Consider the following 21,371-nt stretch of genomic DNA (forward strand, 5'->3'; position numbering starts at 1 on the left):
AGAAGAGCCTCCTCCCCAGGGGAGAGAGGTGGAGGCCATCTCTTCCCAGCAGCTCGCTGCCTCTCTCTCCAAAGAGCGGGCTGTGGTCATGGAAGCCAAAGCCTTCCCGATAACACCAGCGCCACAGTCTTTGGTTCACCGCATGGATCCTCCTTAATTTGGTTTAAGTAAACCACTTCAGAAATTAATCTCCTTGATATTCCCTTGTCATCAGCCTTTAATGTGGGTTCTAAACTGGATTACGGAGTGCTAGCACTTAGAGTCCTCTAGTTCCTTTCTAGTTTTCCTTGGGAATCTAATTTCTGTCCTTCTATGCAGTCATTTTCTCTTCTTTGGATGTTGTCTATTAGTTCCTTTACATTGAAACCCCAGCCCTTATTTCACAGGCCCTGCTCCATTTCTGCAGAGAAGTCAAATACTACTTCAACAAAGTGGGAGTTCCTCATTCTAGCATATAGCTACCAAGCCAGAGTTGATTCACACCAAAGTTTGCATTGTTCTATCTTGTGTGAGATCAGCTAGGATCCATGATTTGGGCAGATGTCCCCCAAATCATCACCAATACTATAATATATCCAAAAGACTGGCAGAAGGAGATTAACCATTGAGGGCAGGGAGACCAAGTTCAATGAGAAACTTGAAAACTGCATATCAAAAAAACAGAGTCACCAAAAGGCAAGTCTGGAAATTCACTATCAACCCAAACCTATTACAAAGTGCCTGACCTAGTGCTCAGCACTGACTTAGGCACAGAGACTAGTTAGGGGTTTGAGAGGCTTTTGAAAACAAATGAGTTTATATTTGGATGAAGACCAGAGGAACCAACGGAGCTTAAAGTCTTAGGAGACAGATGGACCAGATGAGCTGGAACAGTCCCTGGAGCTAGGACAGGACACGTGGGCAGAACTAAAGAATGTCCAAGTCCTGGAGTCCATAGAGCTCCAATCATACAACAGAAAATGAATGGACCAGAAAGGAAGCAGCATCAAAGTCACAACTTGACAAGATAAAAGTTTTATGGGAGCTTTCCTGGTTTGTGACTGGTGTATTTTATTTCATGGAGATTACTATATGCTGTGGGACAGCCTTCACTCACTTTGTGGGTGAAGCAATGTCATTTTGCCAGCTCTCTGAGCATGTAAGATCTAAAAAAGGATTCTAATGGGGGGAAAGTATATACCTTATTTAGGGTTACCATATTCCAGTTTCAAAGAAGAGGACACCTCTGGGGGGAAGGGGATACAGTGATGTGTCTGTGCACTTCCCCTGCCCCTCACTCCCAACCCACAGCTCCCCATCTCTGCTGATACCCCTCACTCTGGACCCATAGACCCCTGACCCTGCCTGTGGCCCATGATCCCAACCATAGCCCCCCACCCCTCTGGTGTCCCTCATTCTGAAGCCACAGCCCCCCAGCCAACACCCCTCACACCTGACCCCCAGCCCCCCGCTATTGCCCCTCACTCCCAACCCCCAGCCCCCCCCAGCCTTACTGCCCTTGCAACTCCCTGCTGCTCAACACAGCAGCAAGTTTGGAAGTGTTCTCTTTTGGGGGTGGGGTGGGGGGTGATCTGATGAAGCCACTGTTTGCAGCAGTCAGCTACACAGCAAACCTGGGCTGTGCTTGGGATGGCAGCCAGTTTGGGGGTGTTTCCTTTTGGGTGTTGCAGCCAATCCATCCTCTGTGTTTGGTGGATGGCCACACAGCAGCCCCAGGGTATGGTCAGGATGGCAGCATTAAAAAATTGTGGGTGCACAGCAGAACAGTTTAACCACCAAACCCCAAATTCAGGCACTGGTGGCTTCTGCTTGTGTCACATCAGGTTTCACTATCACAGTCACCAGAACCCATGACCAAAATCACACTTTCAGGTTTTCCATGTCTCTGAGCACCCACTTTTTCCATGCCACTCCCCCCAGCAGAAAAACTATGTGGGCGCTGAGCAGATCCCTTTTACCAGTGAATCCCAAATTTGGGCTAGGCTGGCTACTGTGGTGGTTCTCAAGTTTTTTTGGGCTAGTAGACAGTGATGACCAGTCCCAACCCAGTAAATAGTTTAGTAGAAAACAGTCCCCTGGCCCTGCTGGTGCCCTGTATTCCCAACTCATGGCTCTTCAGCCCTCAGGACACAGCTCCCTGGTGTGTGGGGCAAGGGAGGAGTTTGGGGCATGGGGGGGCATATGCCCACCCAGATCTGTGCACCCACAGGAGGCATGGGCTGTAGCTTGGTCAGGCTGGCATGGGCAAGAGCTGGCTCCATAGCCAGTGGGCAGGACCCAGCATAGGAGGGTGGAGTGGGGTGGTGAGACTTGTTCCTGCCACCACCACTGCTGGGACTCCCATACCAGCCATGCTGCCAGCAACACAAGAACTAATGGGTGCGGGGGCATTGCCCTCACTTCTTCCTGCTGCCAGCCATTTGTGCACTCAGCTGCAGCTCTACTCTGCTGCCATGGTCCAATCACTGCCACTGCTTTTTTCTGCAGCAAAAAGAAATCTTTTTATTAGTATGCACAGCGTTAACATACGGTGAAGCACAAGCAGCATCTATTTTTTCAAAAATGTTTGTAAAATATGATCCATTTTTAAAGTTTGTTCATGACCCTTTCATATATTCTTGCAACACATGGGCTGAGAAATGCTGTTCTTAGTCAATCCCCATTTAGCAGAGAACTTAAGTAAATGCTTTCCTTTAAGCATGTACTTTAGTCTCATTGATGTCAATGTTAAACAGATGTTTAAGTACTTTCTTTAGTAGACAGACTTGCCTGAACTTGAACCTAAATGCTGCACTTTTTAACAGGCTGTTGGCCATCCTGGTTGTGGTACAATGCCTGCTGGAATTTCTACTGATCTGGTATACCATTACATTGTCCCTAACAAGGCCTCATATGTGTATTGGTAATAGTTTGAAGCAAAATGCACAGAAATACATCAGTTTGGGAATTCACAATTCCCTTTGGTTGTTGTCCCCTATGCCAGAGCCAAAACAGCAGCTTTCATTATTGTTTTCCAGCTTTAATTGATTACCCCTTTTATTACTAGCTGCAGTTGTAGCCCTAAGAAAATAAAACAAAAATTATTCATTATATTAAAAATTTCTCTAATCTTCATTAATGTTTGCTCTCTTTAGTGTTATTTATTGAATAATTAAATTACCATTAGCAGATGGTAATTGAAGTATATAAAATGCAAATGCCTATGCTATCAAACAAGCATATTTTACTGACAAAATTTAATTTAAATGCATGTAGTGAATGCTTATTTTTTGTGCACAGAATGGAGTGTAATGGGGATGCATAACATGTCTCACTTAGATTAATTAATCTATTTATTCAACAAATCAAATTGATGCCAGTAGCTTAGTTAACATTATGGAAAGATAGGTGATATTTGAGCATATGGTCTGCAGTTAAAATAAGCTTTTCTGCTGTATGATTGGAAATCCTCTCTTGTTCTTTAGTTTAACAAAACACAAGCAGCAGCTTTAATGGTATTAGAGAAAAGGTTATACATTTTGTTTTGCACAATAGATAATCCCATTTCTTTGAACAAACTCCACTCTCTGAGTTATGCACTTGTAAAAATGGAGGACATCTTCTGTTTCCTCCCATCAATATCTTCCATACTTCTCTTGCAGTGAGTTTCATCGTGCATCCAGAGCTCTTATTATTACTCCCATTACTTTCACAGTGGACTGATCTGGAATGCTTCCCTCCCACTATTCACTGATTCAGCATTAACCTTTAGTAATTTCAGCAGGAGTCATCAGGGGGGACCTGGAAGCGGTATAGTAATCATGCAGAGGGCACACATTCCTCCTCTGTGTACCCAGCAGGGCTCTGGAGTCCTTTCTGTGATTACGTAAAATGAAACATGCTCACATCAGCTGGGTGGAATAGAGCAGGTGGCAAGAGCCGCAGTACTTTGTGGTTTTATTGTCATCAATAAAACCACTTTTCAAAGCACAAAGGGGATGTCCATAATACATGCAGCAATATAATATACCTGTTTTATGAACAGAAACTTCTGATGGAGCTCAGCATTATGTATATGTATTTGCCTAGTTCCTGTATTGTTAGTGTCCAGTTGTAAAGAGGCCAGCAGCCACGTTGGCCTAAATATCAAGAAAAGAATAAAAAAATGTTTATAAAATCCATTCCTCACAAGGAATAAACTTATAGTTGAGGGAAAAGAAAGCTTTTACTTAAAACATTGCCAATAGAAGGAGAGAGAGGAAGAAGAAAAACCTAAACAGAATAATCTTCTTGCAAAAAAAAAAAAAAAAAAAAGTTGGTATATGCAGCTTTTTGCTACATCATTAGAACTAAATTTAGATACCCATATATCAAGGAGCATTTTACATCACAAAAGTCCATTTGAATTAGATACCCATATATCAAGGAGTATTTTACATCACAAAAGTACATTTGAAATCAGTGGTACCACTTGCAGAATAAGCACTTCTCAACATGAGCAGCCAGACCGTGAGCAATGATACTGTAAAAACATCCTTGAGTGGCTGTACCCACACTGAAATGATCTGCCACTTTGAGGGTGGTGCTAGGACTTCCGGGGTTCCCTCCAATAGTTCTGAGATGCTCTGCAATTCTTTCTTAGTGAACTTTAAATGACATCCTTCTGGACACATAGGAAAAATTATAAGAGGACATTAGAAAATTATAAGCACTAGCCTGAATTACAAAGTCTGCACGTTAACCTAAGTGCATGCCAGATGGGCCAAAGTAAGCCCTGAAGAAAGCACTATCACAACTTTGCCAGAGGGGCTGGGGGAATGCTGATCTCAACCAACAGACCCTAAGTCAGATGTGTTAAAGATGCACCCCATGTCATCAAGCCCCCTGGTGCTGGCCCCATGTGGAGGCAGTGCAGGACTTTCCTGCATCCCAGATCTAGAGCTTGTAGTTCCCGCTTTGGCCAGCCCAGGATGCAAGCCATACAGAGTGCTCACTCCAGGATGGATGCCATGCGCAGCATGGGTCCCAGAGCAGGCTATTCCCATGCAGTCCTGAACCAGTCACAGTGGGTGCTTAATCCAGCATCTGAGGTGGGGGAGCGCTCTGTGGGTCCCTCACATGCCAGATTCAGTGCCTGTTGTTAGCAGTTAGGAACTGTGCGCCATGCAGCACCTGCTCTAGTTAGTACAAGACCCATGCTGCTCATGGCATCCTCCCCAGATGAGCTGAAGCAGGCATTGTGTGATGCTCATATTCCAATCCAACTGGAGCAGGCTCTGTGTGTGACTCGCATCCTGATCTGGCCCAAGTGGTGGCCATGTATGGCACAGTCCCTGACCGGCTAGAGTGAGCACCATGGACACTAGATCTGGCATGTGGGGTTGGGGTGGGCCAGATCTGGCCCACAGGGCAGACCTCATGCCATTCAACCACCTCACGAACCAGTCCCAGGCAATCACCTGGCCTGAAGGGCCATATGCATTTGACAGCCCTGCACTAAGTGATTGTAACATTGAGTTCAGAGTAAAAGCTCAGCACCTCCACTTTTGAATATGGTTGTTGGTAGTGTCCACGTTGTGCCCAATAGTTGAATTGTAAGAGCACTTTGCCAAGAAGTGAGGAAACCTGGATTTTAGCTGCCTCATTCTCAAACCAAAATTGTGTCATTTCTAGATTCCTAGGAAAGAGCCCATATCGACCAGACTATGGGCTAGGCCCTTACTCCCACTATAGGAACTGGCTCGCAGGCAGCCAGAAAGGCAAGATTAAGTGGGGCAAGACAGCAAGCTAAAAGGAGTGTGCCTCTCTTGTCTAGTGGTTATAGTACTCCTGTTTTTTCAAATCAGTGAATGTCTAGTATAAAATGCATAGACTCTGGCATCAGGGCCAGCATCTTTGAGTAAACCCTGGGGAAAGCTCCATATCCTATATAGGTGAAGAGACATACAAGTTCACTAAGGATGGGAACACTGAAATTATTTGAACCAGTCCCTCACCCAGCCAATACCACTCATGTTAGGGGTGCCTTTAAGCACCTTGAAAAATGGGAATAAGGAATGATATGTCCCACTGTGATTCTCTTTTTCTATCACTGCTAGCCCAGGACTTGGATTTCACTGTGGCCCTTCATCTCCTTTGCTTGGGCTACATTAATAGATCTATTAGTCTGGCCATAAATAAGGGACTTTTAACTTTACTTATGTAGCCTATTATAAATAAGAATTTCTGTCAGTGCTGTCCTATTCTGAATTCTCATTCAGGTGTATTGCCCACTGTAGCTAATGGAAGTCTTGCTCAAGTTGTTAGTCAAAAAGCAGGACCTCCTAGTGCTGGAGCAGACTGTGATTATATATATTAAAAAAATTACAATATAAAGAAATGTAATTAAAATCACATTCATGAACAGAAAGTCACTTAACTATATATCAGTGAAACATTCTCCCTGCCTAGATTTCTTTACTCAGAAATAGCCTCTCAATTTATATATGAAAGAACTCCGCATATTTTGAAATTGGCTATAAGTGAGGGGATGCCTGGCAGGATTTGTAAACTAAAACTCTGAGATTTTTAAACTAAAATATTGGGATTACCTTAACCAAAATGGGAAATCTGTTTTGTTTCTCATAAAGCTAACTTTCCATTGTATTCCTTGAGGGGGAGCTCCAGTCAACGAAAAGTACCAAGTTTAAATCCAAGGAGATGCAGGAAAAGAATATTTTCTAAAAATGTTATAGGGTAAGTCATTGCTTGAGAGAACTTTCACCTTGCATGTTACAAGACTACATGTCCTATTCTATACTCTGCCTCTCCAAAACATGCACTCTAAATAAATATATACAGAATGATGATGAGAATTTCTGTATTACTTTTACTGCTACATAGTGGGTTCAGGCATTTTGTGTTCTTTGCATATACAAGATTTATTTGGATCTAGTGATCCAGGCTTTTAGCTAAAAGTCCACATATAAATAATCAAAGTAATGTGAAATCCCTGCTCCTGTCCAACAAAAATAAAAATTTCAGTTATATTAATATTTTCTGCATTTTTTTTTTACTGTTTTGTGATTGATGCCCAAGCACAATTCTTTTCCATCTTTCTTCTTTGAGGTGTTTCTGCTTTTTTAGTGCTGGCAGTATGTCACCAACATTATGCAAGAGTACAAGAAAGAAATAAACCCACTTTTTGAATATAATACTGCTCATCAAGCAGCAAATTTTGAAAGTTGCAATAGTACATTAGGCTATTTCAGTTCCCACTTTTCTTCCTGTTAGTATGTTGGAGGATCTTTCTCACTTCAGGACTCATTTTTATACTGAATTATGTTTACCGTCTATTAATCCAGCTGTTCTAGAACTTTTCTTGTCTGAGGTTGTTTTCTAAAATCATCGCCACCACAAGGTCAAACAGAAGTAGATTTTAGGGCCTCGTAGTTCAATTTTTGAACTGGAGAGAAATTGGTAAGATGGCGTGATGGTAGTGTAAGAATGATGATATAGCTGTGACAGTCCAGAAATTATGCAAGAGGCAAGTATTTTTTATTGGAACATCTACATAGTTTGGATAGAGTTAGACAAGCTATGTTATGCTTGGCTTGTTCTGGTCAGACCTGAACAAGAATGTCTTGCATTTGAAAGCTCTCTGTCCCAACTATACAGTTGGTCCAATAAAAGATATCACCCTAAGAAATCCTTGCCCCTAGTATAAGATGAAGTTAGTAACTTATTTATTGTTATTAAACACACACAAGTTCTGTTTCCTGAATATTAGTAGGCTCAAATTGCACCCAGGCAACTTCCTTTCAAGGAACTTTTCTCTTAACCTGTTGCTCTTTTCAGAATGGGGGGCAGGTGGGGCGGGAAGGGAGCAGAGGGAGTTCAGTCTGTGTTTTTTTCAGCCCTGGCTGGAGGCTGGGGAGGATGTATTGGAGATCCCCCAAGGTGTGCGTCTGGGGGGGTGGGGGGGACTCCAATTCACCCAACCTACCCTCCAGTGCTGGCTGAGGTACCCCTAGAATAAATTCCCTCTCCTTCCCTTCCTCCGTCCCATTCTGAAAGAGGGACAAGCTGGCAGGGAAGGAGGGCTCAATGCTAAGGGAAACTGCCTGCAGGCTACCAGCCAGTAGCTAGATTCTTCTGCCCCCGGGAACCGAGAGTGAACTTCTGTTTGATCCAGGGGATCGTTGTAACTTAGAACGCTTCCTGCAAAGTGTTCTCAGTTACAGCAGGGCATTGCACTTGTCAAGCAAATCTGCTGTGTCCCAGGAATTGCTGTCTGTATCTGCTGTCTCTCTCTAGGTCTCCTGTGATCTCCCTCCTTTGTCTCAGTTTAGTACAAAGTGTGTGACCCCAATTTCAGGCCCAATTTCCAGCTTCATAGCCCTTCCCCTAGGATCACAGGGCCTTTATAGGTAAGTCTGGGCATCAGCTCCACTAACAAGATGCTGCTTTATGAGGCCAGAGAAGCTTAGAAATTTAATTACCATACAAAGAAAAGTGCTTTTCTCCATTCATTTCTACCCAGGAGAACTTTTACAATCTTCTCTTCAATGCCTGATGAAGGGTGTTTGTGCCCAAAAGCTTGCAATTAAAGACTTTTTTTTGCTAAAATCTTGTTGGTCTAATAAAAGATATCATCTCTACTATGAGTTCTGATTGCCTTTCCCTCTAGACCAATACGGCGACAACCTAGATACCTTATCCCATTCAGGCATTGTCTTTATTGTGTGTTATGTGGGTTCATCTACACATGAAATAAGTGCGATGCAATAAACTCCAGTGCAGTAGCCTGCCACCCTGGGCTGCTCTGCCCCATCCCAACATGCTGTGGAGGAGCTGGCTGGGGCACAAGAGTGCTAGCCAGCAGGCAGCCTCTGCACTATAGCACCCTCACACCCCAGCCAGCCCCATCACCATCTACTCATGCTTTTCATAACTACTCTGCTGTAAGATAGAACTTGTGCCAGGCAATACTATCCCATGGCAGAGTTAATTAGTTTACTCTGGCTTAATAACTCTGGGCACAGCTACATGAGCCTTAACATGCTGTAATTAAGGCATATTAAGTTTAGTACCTGTAATAACAGGTACTAAACTTAATGAGTCATAATTAGCGTTATTACGCAGTAGCACTGGTGCACATCTTTTACGTGACGCTAATGTGCAATGGACTAATTTTACTACACATTAGTGCATTAGCATGGCTTTTTCCATGAAGCGCTAATGTGCAGTAGAATTAGTCTACTATGCTTTTAGCATTTTGTGTAGATGCACCCAGTGATGCTTTACTGTGGAGCTAATTAAGCAACTGCTCAATAAGCACCTCGTGTAGGAGCCTCCACTTTGTACTAAAATCATAGGGACCCACTACTTTTAGAACCCATGGTAAGGCAGTCATTATGCTCTGAGCTATAAGGCAAACCGCTATACATCTTTATCACATGTTTACCTTGAGGTTGATTTAGTGAAGAAGTGCAACTACAGGCACTCATTACAAAGGGCTTACAATGGTCTTTTATTCCAGTCCCACTCATATTACTTTCTCATTTACTTCTGCTCTGACCAGAAGTAGTCAACTTACTTTGCTATTCTCCAAATTTCCCATACTTGGAGCATAACAATAAGGCTGTTGATCAACATTCAGCCACCTGGGCCTGTGAACACACAGAATATTAAAGCAATTTAGGGCCAAAGTGAACAAAGTTGGCCATTTACAGAAGCTAAAACCAGAAGCTTTTCTTCTGCTTGTTTTGTTTTTTCTTTCTTTCTTTTTTTTTTAACAAAAAATTGCAGTCCTCTGTTCTTCTCCCTCCCCTGCCCAAATTGCCAAATTACTCTTAAACAGTCACTACCATTCCAAACAGCCTACATTTTAAGATACCCAGCTGCTAGTATAGGAGCCATTTTATGGCTGCACCGAGTAATAAAATAGAATTTTTCATTCAGTAAATATTCTAAGGGGTCTCCGAGATTCCTTGATAGGGCAAAGACCCCCTCTGCCTCTATTGCAATTCATAGTCCCTGTCAGGTCATTTATCAGTTTACCTGTCACAAAATGCAGAATGATTTCCTTCACGGAAATGGAGGATCTCATCCTTGATGCTTGAAATAACTGTTCTTTCTCCTATTCTCATATTTGAATCACAAAATCTTGAAAGGCTACTGCAATCTGAAAAGGATGCAACATTATCACCATTGCTGCTCTGTCTTGTCTTATAATATGCATCCTTCCCATTTTCCACAGTACAAACAATTCTTTGAGAGAGTTGCAAAGTAAAGAAAGTAATCTTCTGTTCTCTGAAAACAGCTCCTTGACAGCACACACAAGTTTGGTAGCAGAATGAAGACTGCCAATAGAATAGCATTTTTTGTTTAAATAAAAGTTGTTTCTAATTATAGTTGGGGTTTTTTCCGTTTATCCTTCAGGAATAGAGTAGGGAAAAACTGCTTGGCAAATAGTTTATTCAGGAAACAAAAGGTTGCATATTTTTTTAATCAAAATATTTCACTTTTTCAATTCAAAATGATATTTTGAAATAAGCTACACTGACTAATAAAAGCATTTAAAAAACTGAAAAAAAACTGTGGTTTTGGTTAGAAGAAAATATTTCAGTAACCTCAAAACAATAATGAGCTTTCTGTTTCATCTATGACACCAATTTTCTTTTCTTTTTTCATTCAGCCAGTGAACCAAATGAAAAAAATAATTACTGATTTAATTTTAATCAGGACTGAGTGTCACTAAACAGGAGGTGACTTAGCAACTACAAAACCACTGAAGGCAAGTCTAGCGTCTTCAGCTGTCAGTCTCAAGCACCGTGAAAACCAAAGTCTTGAGAGTGGCTCCAGAGAGATCCTCTCAATTCTCTTGGTGGTGCACAGTTGGGTTTGGAGTGTGAGTGCAGGACCAAGTAGATGGGATTTACTCTGGGCTCTCTGGGCCACCGCTGATGTGAAGACATGCCCACTGTGCCCATGACAGGATTCCAGATTTGAAGCCATTGCAACAATGAAGGAGAGATACTAATGAAAGTGCAGAAGGCACATGCCATGTATGTATACAGTACAGAATATGAAGGGAAAGCAAAGAAGGTAAAAGGAAAAGAAGAAGCTGTAGACTGAGGAGAAGTGAAGTCAGGAAAAGCAAGAGACTGAAAAGAATCAGAGAAGGAAAAGCTTGTTCTGATTACCTTGGCCATAATTATGAGATGAGGGAGCAGACATGACATTTCACAAGAACATGTCTGAGAAGTTTCACAGATTTCTGGCTCATAAACTATGGTTTTAGGACCCTCTTGAAATGATCTCCTTATTTAGTATTACAAAATAAAGTGAATCATTTCTGAGGGAGCAAGCCAGTGAGCCACACAGTATCAGTACCAGATTCTCTTCATTCAGTGTACTAGAATCGACAGACATGCTAATTGTTGTACGTTACTTGCAATGGATGGAGTTTTATGTAGTGTTTGCACATACTTTCACCAATTCAGGAAGTTGAGATGTCTGCATTGTCATCATCGGTGAATTCCAGCAAAGTTGAAGAGAAAGGGATCTTTGTTTCTTTAAGGCATGTACAAAAAGTACATTTAAAATACAAGGGCATTTGTAGATGACACATTAAAGGGGGTTAAATGCTGTTTTGCACTGCTTTAATGGTGTTGCTGTTTGCACGAGTTTGCAAATTCAGCATACTAATTCTAGCTGCTGTAGCAAATTCGGTGGCGTAATGTGCCTTAAATGACTTTTGGGGTGGAGCAAATTACTTTGGGGCACAGCATACTAAAACACCTCCAAGGAGTTTTAGTTTGCTACCTTACAGCTGCAGAGGGAATCACCAGGCTCCACGCGGCTCAGGTGCTGTGCAGACAGCCCCAGCAGGCAGCCTGGTAGCAGCCCAGGAAGGCAGGCTGCACTGAAAGAAAAAAAAAAAGCAGCAAGCTGGATCTCGTCCCCCCCACCACGGAGCCTGCCTGGCTGCCTGAGCTGTGTGGGCTCCTGGTGCTTCCCTCCACAGCTGTGGTTCCCCCCAGGGCCACCTGAGCTGGGTGCCTGAGGGTGGGTGCTGCCTGGGGGGGGTGCTGCCACTGCCACAGATGGAAGCACCAGCCCCATCCTCCTTCCCCCCTGCAGCTCACAGACTGCTCAGCCCGCCAGCAGGTCTTTCTCCCCTCCCCGTTGCTGGAGAGGCAGGTAAGGATTGGGCTCTGACATGGGTGTACACAACACAGGTTTTTACTTCACCCTAAATTGAAGTGGTATTCTAAAAAAAACACTGCTTCAATTTAACCCCCTGTGTCATCTACAAATACCCCAAGGCAACAACACCATGTTATAAAAGCCCAAGTATGCCAAGCTATTCTATTCTACCATATGAGCCACTCAGTTGAAATATGCAAGCACAAATGACATTCCTTATGGCTTTTGCTATAAAAGGCCATGCAGTAGCAACTAATTTTTTTGGTGGCTATCTGTAGCTACACTAGTTCAACTCATAAGCGACAGCAACCCAATCCATCCTACAGCACTCATCTTTAAGCTCATAAACATTGTGAAATATCTGGCTTGTTCCAGTCACATCTATGGCATCAAAGACCCATATCAGTTGGTAAGCAGTGTTATCTTGCCTTTAATTGACCAAAGACCAGCTTGGGGGTGGGACAGTATGTGGGCATGGGTGTATATATGGGGATGGGTGTTTGTGTGAGAGGGTGTGAGGGTGTGTCTGGAGGGATGGGTGTGCATGTGTGGGGGGCACACATGCCCCAGCAGTTGCATTTGGCAGGGGACCCCATGGACTATCGTGGGTCAGCTCATGTCTGCTTGTCCTAGATGCTGGTCTGCTGCTGGATGGTAGGGTTAGGGGGTAACAGGGGCTTAGTGCAGGGCAGGTTGAAGAGCCAGTGGGTGGCCAAAGGCAGGGCTGCCTGCACAAAGCACCACCACCTACAGCTGCCTGGTCACCAGTGCCCTCATCCTGAGCAGTGGTGGCAGAGGTTGTGAGGGCTGCAGCTCAGCCTCCCACCTGAACAGGACAGTGATGGTGAAGACCTTGGCATGCAAGCTGGAGCTGCCCAGTCACACTGTCTTCTTCTGGGTACTGCTACCTTGCCCTTGGCCTGGCCCTCAGCTTCTTCCTCCCAGCCTGTTATGATGCCTGGCAGCACCCGCCACCACTGCCCCAGTTTGCCAGCTCCAGTCAGCTCCCGGTACAGACAGGGGGTGGGCCGCATTATCCAGCCCCTGGGATTAGTTGCTACCAAAGTCCCCAGATGGCTCCTGCCCAGCATGAGCAGTGGGGTGGGGCAAGGCATGTGTGTATGTGGTACCCACCTAAGCACGACACCCTTGGCTGTTGCTCAGGCACCCGCACCTAAGGCTGGCTTTGCCAACAGGGAAGCAAAAAATCTTTCATAAAAAGTTTTAACAATGGAAAAAATATCAGGACACATTATTTTAAGGTTGCAAGTGACACATTATTTTAAGGTTGCAAGCCCGATTCCTGCGACTACAAGTGTGAGAATAATTTTAAGCACAAGTTGTCCCACTGAATTCTGTGGGACTACTTGCAGAGACAGAGTTCCTCTTGCCATTGGGCTTGATTTTCAGCTTGTGTAAATCAGCATGCTACAGTAGAGCTTGACAACTTTACATGTGCTGCATCAGGGTTGATGATAGTTTTACTAAGAGATTAGATTATAGATTTGTAGAGGATGGTTTGGACAGGGATGATCCTGCGTCTGGCAGGGGGTTGGATTAGATGACCTCTGGAGGTCCCTTCCAGCCCTAGTTCCCTATGATACTATGCTTGAGGGGCTGACACCATACACAGATCTCCGGGCCTTAATGAATCCCCATCATTATTAATGACAAAGGTTTCCCTCACAGAATTCTTCTTGTGAAATTGAGGCCTTGGATTGTAAACTCCTCTGACCAGAGATTTTCATTTTTTCTTTGTGCAGCACCAATGCTGGTGGCACTCAATAAACGCTAACAAACCATAATTAGGTCTCTTGCATCAAGAACATTGCTTAGTGTCTGGACTGATGAACAGTTAGACTCTTTTAAAGATACGGGGAGACTTACTACTCATGCCTGTGCATCAGCTAATCCACTGTGAATATTTAATTTGTCCCTGAATATCCCACATAAATGAAGTTAAACTACAATAAATTAATCCTGTTTCATTTAAGGGTAAGTTTCCCGAGTTCAACTTTACTACTGCAGGATAGGAATATGTAGATCAGGGGTAGGCAACCCCCAGCACGGGTACCAGAGCGTGGTTGTGAATGCACTTTGCTTGACGCACACATCTTGGCGCAGACAGCAGGGAAGTGGCCAGAGCTGCGCTGCTACAACAAGGATTGGGCCTCTTGAGGCTCCCCTACCATTCACCCCGGCACACCAACATCTTACAAGCCAAGTTTGCAGGTGCTTTTGGCACTCTGTTGCCAAACCCTGATATAGACAACACCCTTACAGCAGATTCAGCTGACCCTTCCTTCCACCTTTTAAAGCAATAACACTGTTCATCTGCCCATGCCTTTACCAACTTAAAAGGAATGGAGTTATTTTTTTCTCTGCAAAACGTGTTGTAGAACAAACTATACTGCAGGTAATATAAAAGATTAAAATGAGTAGGATTCTGGTAAGGGTCTGTTTGATTTTACTTTAGTGAAAATTTACTGTGCTTTTCGGTAATTGGATTTGGAATTTCATACTAAAATATATATATTGGCTATGCATGAATGGTTTCTGCAAGAATGGCTGAGCTGCTTTCCCTTCATGTCCCCAACTGCTACCATATTTATTCTTCAAATCTAGCTAAAAGCATGCTGTTTAAAGAAGAGTGGAAGGAGCTGTTTACAATTATGGGTCAACCATTTAGGTAAGTGTTGATGCAAACAAGATCTTTCCATGACACCAATGAAGCTGTTATTGTTGGTATGTATAGGGATATATATTAGTGTCATCAACATAGGAATTATTTTGCATTTCATATTCAAACGAGTCTTATTGGTTCTTATTCGATAAATACTGTAGTTTTTGCAGCGTTCATATAACCCATAACACCCCTGTTGTAGCTCACTAGTAGAAACCTTGACTTCCACGTAGGTGACAGGGTTCAATCCCTGGATACACACACAACTTCAGCCATCAAGGCACGGAGCAAGACTGGGATGGTTTAGTCAGGGATGATGCTGCTTTGAGCAGGGGGCTGGACAAGATGACCTTGTGAGGTCCCTTCTAGTCCTATTTTTCTATAAGTCTATGTTTAGAGTGATTCACCCAGTCATACCACCCATGACATTGGTTAAGGGGTGTCAGAAGATACATCCCTGACTGCTGTATTTAATAGCTATTAATGGACCTGTCCTCCATAAAGTTATCAAATCATTTTTTGAACTTGGTTTTTCTATATACCTTTACAACCACCTTTATCCATGAGACCCACAAGTTAACTACATACTGCACTTCCTTTTGTTTATTTAAAACCCATATCTGGTTAATTTAAATGGTTGTCCCCTAATCCTAGTATTAGAGGACTTGGTGTATAATAGTCCCCCATGAATTTATCCATGCCCTTCAATATTTTATAGATTTCAATCATATCCCCTCTTCAGCTTACTCATTTCCAAAATAAAGAGTCCTAGCCTTTTTAGTCTCTCCTGGTATAGCAATTGGTTAACTTTGTTGCCCTTCTCTGAAACTTTTCCAATTCCACTACATCTTTTTTGAGAGGTGGAGACCAGAACTACATACAATATTCAAGATGTAGGGGTACCATGGATTAGTTGTGGCATAATGATTTCTATTTTACTTTCAATTTTCTTCTTAAAGATCCCCAAACTTTTTGCTTGCCTGTGCACATTGAGTCAATATGTTTAGAGAACTATGTACAGTGACTCCAAGGTCCCTTTTCTGAGTGGTAATAGTTAATTCAGAGCCTGGCAATGTGTACATATAGTTGAGGTCATTTTTGAAATGCCATTTTTTGCCCACTTACGTAGCTTTGTGAAATCTTTCTGCAGCTGCTCACCATAAGCCTGGGATTTAGCTACCCAAAATTATTTGGCATCATCTGCAAAGTTTGAGATTTCACTGTGAATTCCTTTTTCCAGGTCATTTATGAAAATGTTGAACAATGCTGGAGCTAGTACAGACCTGCACTACTGACCTTCCTCTATCCTAAAAAGTGACCATGTAACCCTACCCTTTGTTTCCTGTCTTTTAACCTGCTTTAAGCCCATGTGTAGACCCCAGACACTGGCCTGTGTTGTGTAAGAGCATGACTAGAGGGTCTGAAGGTTCTAGCAAGCCTGAACATCTACCCTCAATGATATCATGACACAGATACATGCATTAATTTGCCTTGAGCATGCACAGTCTATCATAGTTAGATAACTGCTGTGGTGGGAAAAATATGTTAATAAAGCGTAATGTGAAAATAGTTTTGAGTGGTCCAGCAGTGATGGACGGGTGATTGACAGAGTGCTGTTATTGATGATTGGTTGAAAGACATAATTGACAGGTAGCATGATCGGAATGATATAAAACTCTGTGTGAGCCAGTACCTTAGTGTGTGTTTGGAACAGTGCATGATTGGGATCCCGTGAGTGGTGTTTGACATGACCAGAATGCTGTTTGGCAAAAAAGTGTGTGTTGAGTAAGGTTAAGTACAGACAGTCAAAAAGCCTGAGGCTAAATCAATTCAGTCTTGGTAGGTTAGTCTAAGCTGCAAAGATTAAACTGAAAAACAACAGGACACATATTTACCTTTGATTCAGGAAATGCAGCCACATGCCTGCAGTGGCTTAAGCCAGAAGTCAAGTGAGGGGGGTGGGGGGGAAGGGGACACTATAGCATAACTTTCTGGCACTTCCTCTTCTTGCTGCCCCTGAGGTCTTTGGGATTTGCCATCCAGCATCACAGCAACAGGACTCTGCAGGGTTGCTCATCACTTCCTCTTCCTGCTCCAGGTGCCTCTGGGACTTGTAGTCCACAGTCACAGCCAGCAGGAACTTTCAGTAAGTTTAGCAGCAGGGCAGCTCTGTACTTGGGGAAAAAGGGGATTTAACCCTCCTTCCTGAACCCAGAACCCAGCCAGGGTTTGCTGGGGGAGGAGGGGGCATTTTTACATATGCTTGTGCCACACTTCTAGGTGCTTTTAAAAGTACCCCACACTGCAGCACATGCAATTGTATAAGTGGCAAAATGCACATCAGTACTGAGAAAATGGCAGCAGTGCGATTTTGAAATAAAACATATGGAGGTGTTCTAGTTCAAGAGGACACCCCTGACATGTTCTGTGTGCTGATGCACATTTTGCCACGTATACAACTGCACGGGACTTAGTGCTGTACACATCAGCTCGCGTGCAGAGCAGTGTGAAAGAGTGAGACAAAACTCACAGCATGGAGAGCTGGCAGGGCTGCAGCTGGAGACCGGAAGGGAAGGAAAGTACCCATCACACTTCCAGAGCAGCATGTCACTCAAGATTGGAGGAGGGAGGCTGCCCAAAGGTATTTCCAGCCCTGGGGAGGGGGTGGGTCAGCTCCCTGCACGCGGCAGGGAGAGAGGAGTGGCTGAGTGTCCTGGCAGGCAAGGGCTGCAGAATTTGCCAGAGGAACGCTGTGGGAGTGACCCTGAGCAGGAGGCAGGTGGAGGCCTGCACGCACACGTGGCTGGTAATAATCTCCGGAGTGGAGCCACAGCTGAGGATCCAGAGAGCGGGAATCCACAAGTCCTGTAATAATCTCTGGAGCAGAGTTTCAACAGAGGATCCAGAGGAGGGGCCTGAGGGAAACTACAGTTATAGGTAGAGCCTTCCTGCATATGGGGGAGACCCCAAGAAGACTGTGAATGTTCCTAGGTGTGCAGGGCAGGCTGGTGCATAGCAAAGATTGAACTAAGGGATTTCCTTGATCATTGTGATTAGGATTTTGAGAACCTGATCCCAGGTTTCATAGTTTCATAGTTTCTAGGGTCGGAAGGGACGTGAGCAGATCATCTAGTCCGACCCCCTGCCATTGCAGGAAAGAGTACTGAGGTCAAATGACCCCAGCAAGATGTTCATCTGACCTCCTCTTAAACACCCCCAGGGTAGGAGCCTGCACCACTTCTCTTGGAAGCTGGTTCCAGACCCTAGCCACCCTGACCGTGAAGTAGCACCTCCTGATATCTAGCCTAAACCTACCCTCTGCCAGCTTGTGGCCGTTATTCCTGGTCACTCCTGGCGGTGCTCGGGGAAATAGTGACTTCCCCAATGCCTGCTGATCCCCCCTGACTAGTTTATAACAGGCCACAAGATCCCCCCTCAGCCTTCTCTTGTGGAGGTTGAACAGGTTCAGGTCCTGCAGCCTCTCCTCATAGGGCCTGCCCCCCCCAGGTAAAAGGGGACATGGACTGAGCTCAGTAGGGAAGCTGAGAGCAGCCTTGGTTTTCCTTGGGGTTTTTTTGCCTTTTCTTTTTGATATTTGAACACAGGCCAATACCAGCCCTGGAAGGGTGTACCTAATCGAGACCAAAGGTCACCCTGGGGGTAGAGGGCCAAACAATTCCACAATAGGCAGCACTGCAACCTGGCTGCAGAAGGATTTTGTGAATACCATCTGGAGGAGTTAGGCTGGGGTAAAGGGGAGGTTTGTAGCCCCACAGAAGAAACAGGGATTGAGACCAATTAGGATCACTGCAGGCAGTGCCTCCTGGAAATATATTTCATGAAAATCATGGCAGGTGAGAAAACATAAGACCAACTTCCTGGCAGACCAGGTGATCCAAAGCCAAGGTCCACCCTGTTGCCGACTGTAGGCAGATGAGCTCAGGGCAGTGGTAGCAAGCCCTACAACACATTCAGCTGTCACAAGCAGACCCAATTAATTGAGTCTGCTCCGGCCCGCCAGATCTCCACCATGTTGCTGGATGAAAAGTTATGTGTATAAATGCCCATTCTCTACACTAGGCCTGAGTGCTCTTTACTGTCATCTAGTGGTACTATGCTGGTATTGTTTGATTCCCTCTTGTAAATACTGTATATATTAGGTTGTTCTCTGATTCTGGTTTGCTGCTTTTGTTGTTCTTGGTGTTGATTAGTGAAATTGTTTAATATATACTTTTCCATTTGGCCATTATCCTGGTGTCTTGTGATTATCAGTGTATTGCCCTCCAGATGGGGCCAGGGTTTGTCAATACCCAGAGTACAGACTCTTTTTGGTCTGCAAAAAAAAAAAAAAAAAAAAAATCAAACCAACAGGTTAAGAGACCTAACAACCCTCTGTGCTTGTTTAATAGAGACCCTGCTAGCTCCTTTCACATGAAAAAAACCTTTGTCAAATCCTATGGGAACTTTTAAGAGCGTTAGTGAGGGACCTTGTCACTGTGTCTTTAATGGGAGCTTGCCCGAGTATGGAAAAAAGGGCCACATTATTTCTTCTTTTTCACCAGAAAGACATCATCATCAAGTAGTCTAATAGAATCATCCTGTGTCCTATTTCCTCTGTTTCTAAGCTAGAGGGCCTGATCCCAAGTTTGTATAGTTCCCAGGATGCTAGCAGCACCATCTCCACATAGATCGTTTGTCTTCCTATTAGTCCTGGTTCCTGATAGCCATTCCCCACCACCAACTGTCTCTGATGCTGATTAAATGTTATAGATATGAGGATGCATTTTGGGTGCTCTGATTCAGGTAAATTCATGTGCCTAAATAAAATATATCTTTCAGCCTCTTAAATGTCCAATTCAGCACCACCACCTGCAAGGTACATATGCTGATGAAATTATTCCATGATTGGTAAGCATCATAAAAACAATCTGCAGTCAGCAGCCTGCTCAGTGTTCAGGCAGTACTTTGGACATTTATTTGTTCAATGATGAAAGTCAGAACTACTTCTTCCAAACAAAAATCTGCGGAAGAGTTCAGGAAAAAAAATGTAAGGTTAAAGTAAGAAAAAAAATGATGAAGGTTTATGAAAGAATAACTCTTTATTCAATAAATGCCATGTATTTCTTTGATAGTTCAGTTTAAGGTTCACCTATTCAAAAGCTACCACAAGTCACTTAGTGAAAAGGGGTTTCAGAAATATTATAAGAGTAATCCAACTTAATTGTGTCAAAAAACTTCTTTCAGTAGCTGTGCAATGAATGCCTTTGTACTTTTCTGTGAATAGATACTTATCCTTACCTTTGAAGAGTTTGCATAGCCAGATTTACAGGAGAGTTTGGGAATCATGACATGACAAGAGCAAAATTATTATCTATAGGGTATAAACAGACATTGTGGGATGAGATGTACACGGATGCATTCTTTCACAATTGATCCACCTCATCAGTGTCCTTGGGGCTAGGGACAGACATTACACAAAAACCGGTTTAGGTGAACAGAAACTGGTTTAAACCCGTAACAGAACAGACATTCAGTGCACATAAATAAACCAGTTTCAAAATGGCTTAAACTAATTTGAGAAAACCTGGTTGAATGTAGTATCAGACTTAACTGATTTGGCTCAAACTGGTTTATGCAGTGTCTGTCCCAGACCCCTTGCTGCTTTATGATAAACCAAAGACCCTCGGCATCCCGGCATGTTCTCTGGGCTGGGAGCGGCTCTCTGCTCCAGCCTGGTAGGGCTGGCTCTGCCCCGCTGCTCCCCAGCCCAAGTTGAATAAGCTCCTTCCTGCTCGGAGGTGGTTTGCCCCAAGCAGAGAGATGCAGCTCGCATTGCAGCAGGGCCTACCCAGCTGCCACCGCCTCTCTGTGCTGGGGCAAACCCCCTCCCAGCAGGAAGGGACTTATTCAGCCGCCAGCCCCGGGCACAGGCCAAGCAGTGGCTGCAGCTGGGCAGGCAGACCCCACTCTAGTGTGAGCGGCTTCTCTGTGCTTGGGGCAAGCCCCCTGGCTTATTCGGCCACTGACACTGCAGTGAGGTCTGCCCGGCCAAGCTGCAGGTGAAGCTTGGGGAGAATAATGGGGGAGGGGGGACAGGCACTGGCTGGGAGCCCAAGGGCTGCAAGGTAACCTCTCCAGGACTTGCCCCAGCATAGAAGGAGTGGTGGGGGCCAGGTTCTGCACCTGCCCGGCAGCTGGAGTGGTGAGTGGTGAGTAAGGTGATGGGCAGCAGCCTGTCATGGATTCCCAGAGCATGAGCCCCTACGTGGCAGGGGGCCATGCTGTGGGGCTGGCAGAGCTGCTGTGGAGTGGTGCTGCGGGGGCATGGCCAGGCAGAGCCCCTGGTGGGGGAGGGGGGGAGGGACAGGGGTTATTCCTCCTCAATCTAGCACCCCCTAGCACCTGGCCTAAGCAACTGCAGGCATGTGCCTCTATCCAGAGCAAATGTTTGTCCAGTTACAAACCAGTTCAGCCTAGGCAGGTTAGACTAACCTACAAAGGCTGAATCAAAGGTTGA

At 44.3% G+C, this 21,371-nt stretch overlaps 1 long non-coding RNA gene across 1 annotated transcript in view; it reads left to right on the top strand.

Moving 5' to 3' along the window:
• Nucleotides 1-8,190, top strand: part of LOC109312249 — a 19,752-nt gene extending 11,562 nt beyond the window's left edge. The window contains exon 3 of the long non-coding RNA XR_002101779.1: nucleotides 8,051-8,190. This is a non-coding gene — a long non-coding RNA (uncharacterized LOC109312249). The remainder of the gene's footprint in view (nucleotides 1-8,050) is intronic.
• Nucleotides 8,191-21,371: the final 13,181 nt, after the last annotated feature.

Source organism: Crocodylus porosus, unplaced genomic scaffold, assembly GCF_001723895.1.
Source record: "Crocodylus porosus isolate Cpor-Errol unplaced genomic scaffold, CroPor_comp1, whole genome shotgun sequence".
In the NCBI taxonomy this organism is placed as follows: Eukaryota; Metazoa; Chordata; order Crocodylia; family Crocodylidae; genus Crocodylus; species Crocodylus porosus.